General features: G+C 43.8%; 2 non-coding genes across 2 annotated transcripts; both read right to left on the bottom strand.

Moving 5' to 3' along the window:
* Positions 1 to 6,440: 6,440 nt before the first annotated feature.
* trnad-guc (transfer RNA aspartic acid (anticodon GUC)) lies at positions 6,441 to 6,511 on the bottom strand. Its single transcript has one exon. It is a non-coding gene; the product is annotated as a tRNA-Asp (tRNA).
* An 850-nt stretch (positions 6,512 to 7,361) lies between these two features.
* trnal-uag (transfer RNA leucine (anticodon UAG)) lies at positions 7,362 to 7,444 on the bottom strand. Its single transcript has one exon. It is a non-coding gene; the product is annotated as a tRNA-Leu (tRNA).
* Between the last annotated feature and the right edge of the window lie 733 nt (positions 7,445 to 8,177).

The raw sequence follows: 8,177 nt of genomic DNA on the forward strand, positions 1-8,177 counted from the left end.
ATTTGTGTGTCTGGTATTATTCGTTATGATCATACTGTTAATATCCTGCTTGAAAAACATGTGGACTAAAGCTGCTGCTTCTGTGCTAATTCTACGCCCTGAAGGGATCATGAAGGTCAAAAAATGATTTCATGGGAAAGGTTCTCTTATCTAGTGGCAGAACCTGATGGGTAGAACAATATAGTTTTAAGGGGGGTTACCCTTGGGAGTGATTCCCCTAGATGCTAATTATTATTATGGTTTGTTTGTTCATAATAAGATGTTTTGCAGGAACGGACCAAAGAGAAATTTTACAACTTCAGCTAGAATTGTTCTGCAAATCGGCACAGCTGAGGCAGTGGAACAATGTGTAGATTTTTCCCAGAGTTATTACCCAGCTGTTGACCAATCTTGTAAAAAAAAAACCCTAAGAAAAATGCTGGGCTCCAGCCCACAGGGAGTAACCTGTGCTGTAAGAACTAATGTGTGAATAAGGAGACTGGATTCTGGTGAAAGACAGGAAAAAGAGGTGGTGTTCGCTCAGGTGGAGGGGGCCGTGCCAGGTGCCCTGAATTCATGCTTCCCACTGTAAAAAGGTCACAAACGAACTGAGCAAAGAGCAGGAGTGATGTCTCCACAAGGACAGATGGGGATCACATGCTTGGGACTGATGTGCACAGCCTTTTTCCTTTTTATGTGGAAGCCTGTCACCACCCAGAAAGAGGAAGAATCTAAACGCGAAGCCTCTTTGTATACAAACTGGCTGAATGAAACTGATAATGAGGGGGATATGAGTAATTTGTGGTTCAAATTTATAAATCATACTGTAAAGTTAAAGAAATTTAATGCATCTTGTTATGTATGTGCTTTAATGCCTCATTCTACAGCCTCACCCAAATCTCTCCTGGTTAGAATCACTGTTTGGGCTAGGGGGAATGTTTTTCTTTAAGTTACTAACACCGATTATAGTAGCTGTGATACTTGTCTTTCTGTTTTTGTGTTGCTGTACAAAATATATTATTCCAATGCTTTGAAATATGGTAATGAATATGTTTGCGCATCAGTATGTTCTGGTAAGAACGCAAGAATCCGAAGTATGGGAGCCTCCTGGGAGTCCATATGAAGAATCTAACTTTTAATCATTTTCAAGAATAAAAAGGAGGGAATTGAAGTGGAAATCTAATAAGTAAATTGATTCTTAAAATGTAGAGAGCTTTGCAAAAAATATATTGGTGCTTTTAGATAATATATTTCAAGGATGTAATTGCTGTGCTACAGTACGTGCAGACTTTTAGAAAACAGTGCGTCAACAAAGTACACTGTTTAGGTTACTTTAGAAGACAATGTTCCAAAACAATATATGCTGTCTGGGACGTTAGAATTAACCGAAAGTAACTGATTAGCTTTGAATAACAAATCTAGTGCTTCTTCTCTCGCTCTATGATGTAATCTGTTTTGTCTTAGGGAAAGGGGAAGTTTTAGAAGGGACAAAGCGCTGAGCTTTTTTACAGTGCAACGTCTTATAAAAACCCTGTACTGCTTGTAACAAATTGAGTCTCTGATTGCACTTTGCGAAGTGGCAGCAGGGCTCCCAATATTGCAATATTGAAATAAAGACCTTACTCAGGTGAGAACTCTCTCTTGTGGCTTCCTTGATAGTTATATTTCCATGACACCTGCAACCAGAATTCAGGAAAAATCTGGACACAATAAACAATCACATACAGCAAAACATGCCATACCTCCCCAAACTGGAAGAAGCCCTTTTCAAGACAGAAAGAGATGGAATTCACTGGACCACCGCAACAGCTCAAAAATTGCTAGACCACTGGTCACAACATTTAAACTGGTAAGCCCCAAAGCTACAGAACAAGAGGGGGACAAGAACAACAAAAATATTGTAAATCTAAGCAACAACTTCCACCCCACAACTGAACAAATCAACCTCCTCAATAAGGGCTTATCATTTTTCCCACAGTAGGGACAAAGAGAGGTCAGAAAATCAGACTGAAAAGCAAAATCCGACAATACCACCGTCGCCTTAAACTGACCGCCTTCTTTGAGGATAAAGACACCGACACAGAAAGGGTTCCCTTCCTGCCTAAATCCAGCTGGGAACCAGGGGAAAACCAACTGCCACCAGAAATCCAGGAAATCATTCAAGAGGACAACAGAATTCTATGAAAACTCCGACCATACAGGGACTCACACAACATAACAAAGGAGGAAACCATAGCCTTAAAACATTTAAAGGAAAACAAACATATAGTCATAAAACCAGCAGACAAAGGGAGTGCAATAGTTATCATGGATAGAGAACAATAAATTGCAGAAGCACACAGACAATTAAATAATCAGGAACACTATACTACTTTGGAAGAACCGCTGTACAAACAAACAGCACTAGAAATAGGGCAAATCCTACAAACTCTGGTTGAACTAAAACACCTAACAAAAAAACAGGCATTCTACCTAAGAGGAGAGGAATCACCACGACCGAGGATTTTCTACCTCCTCCCCAAAATTCATAAAGCCCCAGAAACATGGCCACTCCCCTACGAAATTCCACCTGGGAGGCCCATAGTGTCCGACTGCAACAGTGAATCCTACAGAATAGCAGAATATCTAGACCATTTCCTCAACCCCATTTCTAAACACCAAGTTACATCAAAGACACCTATGACTTTGTAGCCAAAGTCAAAAATGCTACAATACAACAGGGACCCTTTCTGTTCACCATTGACATTGATAGTTTATACACCAACATTGAAACTACGGAGGGACTGAAAGCAGTCCGGGAGTGCTTTCTCAAATACCCTGACCGCAACAGACCAGAAACACAAATTCTGAAGCTATTGGAAAGTAGCCTCAACAAAAATGATTTTGAATTTGAAGAGCAATACTACTTACAAATAAAAGGAACTGCTATGGGGAAACGCTTTGCTCCGGCCTATGCTGACATCTATATGGCCCATTGGGAAGCCACAGTATTCCCAAAATGTACACACAAACCTACACACTACTTCAGGTACCTTGACGACATCTGGGGAACCTGGACGCACGGCCCACAGGCCTTTCAAGAATTCATTAACACCCTCAACACACACCACAGGTCCATTAAACTCAAATACACCAAGCATGAAAACCACATAGACTTCCTAGACACCACCACATACAAGGGTTCCTCCTTCAACAACACAGGCAAACTGGACATCAAGGTATATTTCAAAGACACGGACACACACGGCTTACTGCACAAAGACAGCTTCCACCCAAAACATACTTTCAAAGGACTGGTAAAATCACAGCTCCTATGCTTCCACAAAATCTGCACACAACAACAAGACTTTGAGGAAGCCAAACACATACTCTTCCAAGCTCTACGCCAGAGAGGATACACACGAAGTTTCCTCAAAAATGTGGCACAAACATTTCTAAACAGAAAAACACCTGATGACAGCAAAATAATACCCCTCATCACAACATACTCCCAACTCAGCATAATAACCAACCAAACACTAAAGTCTACATTCACCACGATATTAGAAAACACAAACCTACTGAGGAAACACAAAATCATATCTGCATATAGAAACAACAAAAACCTACAGGATTATTTAGTCCAAAGCAAACTAAAACCGGTACAAAACAGACCAAATATACCAAAAGCCAAACACTTCAAACAAAAAACAACCATCCAAAACAACAAAACCAAAGAAATCCTCCAGTTGCAAAGGGCGCTCTCAGAAAACACCAATAACGCTGTCTATGGCATCCAGTGCAAAACGTGCGGGGTGACCTATGTGGGGGAAACAGGTAACTCCATCCGAACCCGACTGGCACAACACAGGTACAACATCCGGAACCAGCGGGAAAGGAGGACTCACCTGGTGGCACTCTTCCTACAACACGAGCTGGAAGCGCTGGAGGCCACAGGACTGGAGAGCAACCCCAACTGGACAGAGATGGAAAGAAAGAAAAAGGAAACGGAGTGGATCAAAAGACTTCAGACTACCTTTCCACATGGCCTGAACATCAGAAAATAAACTGGGAGGGTTTCAGTCGTTGGAAGGAGAGTGCAACACTCCTTGTCCCAGATGGTCCCTTCTTAGAGAAAATCTGGGAGAAAGAGCTTTGTTCCCCTACCTTAACCCTAACCCCCTAACCCTAACCCTTCCCTTACGGTAACCTAATTGGGTGGTAACGTATAAAATATACTCACCCTGTGTGCCGTCTGGGAATTACCGGAGACCTGGAGAATCCTTGCCGACTACGCCAAATTGTTGTGGGAAATCCTTCATCACAGGAGCAGGACACAGTCTTTGTGGATTCAGTTGTTTTATTGAGCTCAATAAGGACATCAACGCGCGTTGGGTCTGCCCCGCAGGACCGACAAACTGCAAGGGTTTCCCAGCTCTTATATACAGTATGATTTCAGGAAGTTGTTTTGTTTCAGCTTCATGTGTATTCGTCTTGCCCTTTGATATGTAGCATTAGTTGACCGGTTGGTCCTGTCTCAAGTCCTGTCCTTTGATGTGTAGCTGTAATTGTTGGAGCTGCTTAAGATATGTTAAGACGGGTTCGATTCCCGGCCAATGCAGTGGCTTTTGCAGCAAGCGGCTCCATCACTTGCATCCCCTTTCAACTTGCAACTGAAAACCCACTGAAGCTTAGAAGCTGTGACCAGATCAGTACCTGGATGAGGGTGACCTACAGGGAAAAGCAAAGCTTACAGCTGGAAGCGGTGTTAATGGAGCCAGCGGTGGGGCGCTCACCCTGAGGTCTGTGCTGGTCCCAATGCCCCAGTATGCCTTTTTGACAAAAGCTCTTGGTAATTGATGGTCTTCAATAATGCTTCTCCTTTAGGTACATTTGAAATCAGCTGAAAAATGCTGTGAAATGGGGGGGCACTTCAGGCCAGTGTAGGATTTGGGTTACAAGAACCATTAAACAGCACGAGAAAGCCCGTACACTGAATCGCAGGGCTTTCTATTCAAAGAAGGACAAAAGAAACTTCCCTGAATTCCTTTTTTTGCAGCACAGAGAGGACAGCGGGCACGAGGCTTGTTAGCTCAGTTGGTTAGAGCGTGGTGCTAATAACGCCAAGGTCGCGGGTTCGGGCCAGGCAGTCTCCTCCTGTCTTGCCAAAACCCGTTGCTTTCTTGCTGTGGTGAGATTGGTGGTAATGCAAAGACGCCACATACTGCCGACAGACGAGAGTGTTGCGGGAGAAGAGAGAAGTGATGGAAGATTGAAGAGTGTCCTAGGTGGAGCCAAGATGAAGTGTCACAATTGCATAGGGGAGGATTTCAAATGTTTAAGATGGTAAAAATAACCGGAAGTGATCCCCCAGTCCGGCGCAGTCTGACGTACTTCTGTCAAATAAAGTGAAACTAGATGTCGAACTGGAGCCTCACCATTTGCATAAGTGAGGCTCCAGTTATACATCTAGTTTCACTTTAAATGACAAAACTGAAGAGACTTAAAAGAGCTGGAGAGGATTTCTTACAACTTTTGAGCCGGCACAGTTTTCGAAAACGTTTTCTTCACGCTGCACTATACAACACAGACAGCCAAGAGTCTCCAAAACAAAACGAATTGACAGATAGGAGAAAAGTCCCACTCGTCCTAAAGTTCCCAAAATCCAGCACTGAGCGTAAACAAAGTGTTCAAGTAGCATGGGAATGCTACCCCTAATCCTAGCTGGAGTTTGAGCGTCTGGTTCAGAGTTTGCTCAAGAGTTTACCTTTCACAGATGCGCAAAGATGAATGTTGAAGGTGCACGCTTCAAGGCGCCTTACAGTGCAGGGAGTGATTAGAGACGATTCGTGACGTGTGCTCGTTCCCATATACCGTACGCCCCGGGTTGCAGTGCTAGGATGACGTCCAATACCGCTTCGGCACGTAACGGAATTATATTCAAGTGCAGGACGTGAGGGTTTTATTTTGTTCGTTTTGTTCTGCTCTGCTTTGCTTTGTTTTGCTTTCCATGGCGTTCGTAAGAGCGTCAATAAAAAGGCGATTCCTGCGTCTAACACGAATGTAAGAGCTATTTCAAGTGCGGCTTCTAAAATGCTTGTAGACATTTGTCTGTTGTTGATTGTTTTTTTGTGTCTAACAAAGTGCCATTTTCCTGTCCGAACGGGGAGACATAGCTTTCATAACTTTTAATGACCACAGAGAGCTATGACCTCGGTTTTACATCTCATCCAAAAGACGGTGCCTTTTTACCACACAGCGTCTCCGTCACTATACTGGGACATTGAGACCCGCACAGACCTCAGGGTGAGCGCCCCACCGCTGGCTCCATTAACACCGCTTCCAGCTGTAAACTTTGCTTTTCCCTGTAGGTCACCCTCATCCGGGTACTGACCTGGCTCACAGCTTCTAAGATTCAGTGGGTTTTCAGTTGCGACTTGAAAGGGGATGCAAGTGATGGAGCCGCTCGCTGCAAAAGCCACTGCATTGGCCGGGAATCGAACCCGGGCCTCCCGCGTGACAGGTGAGAATTCTACCACTGAACCACTAATGCACGCTGCAAAAGTCTTCAAAAAAGATGCTTTTTTACCACTCTGTGCTGGATGTTGGGTCCCAAGGGAACTTCTGGACGAGTGAGAATTTTCTGCTATCAAAATTTGGTTTCGGAGACTTTTGGCAGCCTAGGTTGTCTCTCGCAGTGTTCAGGAATTGCATTCCGAAACTGAGTCAGATCAAAAGTTGTAAGAAAAGCACCTATGATGTCGGTTCTAACAGCTTTATTGATTCAATGTTAAAGGCCGGAAATGGGGCACAAGACACGCGACCGCAAAAAGCGTCGCCATCTTCTTCCAGCTGCAAAATGCCGTTTGCGGACGCTGAAGCATTTCTTTCCAAGGCAGCGGGTACAAGCGATCTCGCGTTTTAAAACCACCAGGAAAAGCAGAAAGGCACTTTTCCTTGTTTGCGCCGGCACACGACGACGTGAGGAGGACACCGTAGTCGGCAGGATTCAAACCTGCGCAGGGAGACCCCAATGGATTTCTAGTCCATCGCCTTAACCACTCGGCAACGACTACAGCAAGCACCGCCGTTACTGCCTTCTTGCTATAATCTCACATGGATCGCGAGGCGCCGGCGGAAACCTTTTTCAAAGTCATTCTCCATTAAAAATAGTATAGTGGTGAGTATCCCCGCCTTTCACGCGGGAGACGACGTAGCTTTTGTCCAATCAGATTCCAATGTGTGGGATCTTACGGAATTTCCCTTCTCCGTCATTTTCTGAGCCCTATTCCAAAGGGGCATCCTGTCCACTCCTCGATGCTTTTCGAAAACCTGCCAGTGTGTTTGATTAGTGTTGATTTGTTTCGAAAAAGCTCAAAGAAAAGAAGACCGATCGAGCTCTTTGTCAGGAGTGGGATTTGAACCCACGCCTGCAGGGGAGACTGCCACCTAAACGCAACGCCTTAGACCGCTCGGCCATCCTGACGTGTACCACCATCCCCAACCCGTCCCATGAGCCACCGCGATCCCACTGCGTTCCTTGATCATCGCACTGTCATTAAAGTTACATGGAGTGACATCAGTACTGAAATCTTTGAAAAATCTGTCGGCTTTCATGACCCGTTTTCTTTTTGGAGTGAATGTTGCACACTTGCGAGAAAAAGTTTGTGAACCCTTTGGAATGATCTGGATTTCTACATGAATGGCTCTTAAAATGTGATCTGGTCTTCATCTGAGGCATAATAATAAATAAAGACAGTCTTATTTAACAAACAACACACACGACATTTTACATTGTCAATTCAATTCAATTCAATGTATTTCTATATAGCGCCTTTCACAACAAGGGTGTCCCAAGGCACTTAAGAATGGAAGTTGTTAAAAGCCTTGTGTCTAATATGACACCTAGGTTACGTGCTGACTCATTGAGGCAAATGTTTAAATCCTCTGAGTTAAGTTCTGAAGTTATAGTAGTCCTATCAGTATTGTTGCCTCCAATCAACAGCTCCTCAGTTTTATCGGATTTGAGTAACAAAAAGTTTTCACACATCCAAGTCTTTCCTTCATTAATGCATTTAACTAAAGTGATAATAGAAGAGTTGTCGTTTGGTGTAAACGAAATGTATATTTGAGTGTCATCAGCATATGAATGAAAGTTCAAATTATGTTTTCGTGTTATCCTACCTAGCAGCAGCATGTAGAGAGAGAGAGCAATATTG

The sequence above is a fragment of the Atractosteus spatula genome, assembly GCF_055471065.1.
Source record: "Atractosteus spatula isolate fAtrSpa1 chromosome 26 unlocalized genomic scaffold, fAtrSpa1.hap1 SUPER_26_unloc_1, whole genome shotgun sequence".
NCBI classification, from domain to species: domain Eukaryota; kingdom Metazoa; phylum Chordata; class Actinopteri; order Semionotiformes; family Lepisosteidae; genus Atractosteus; species Atractosteus spatula.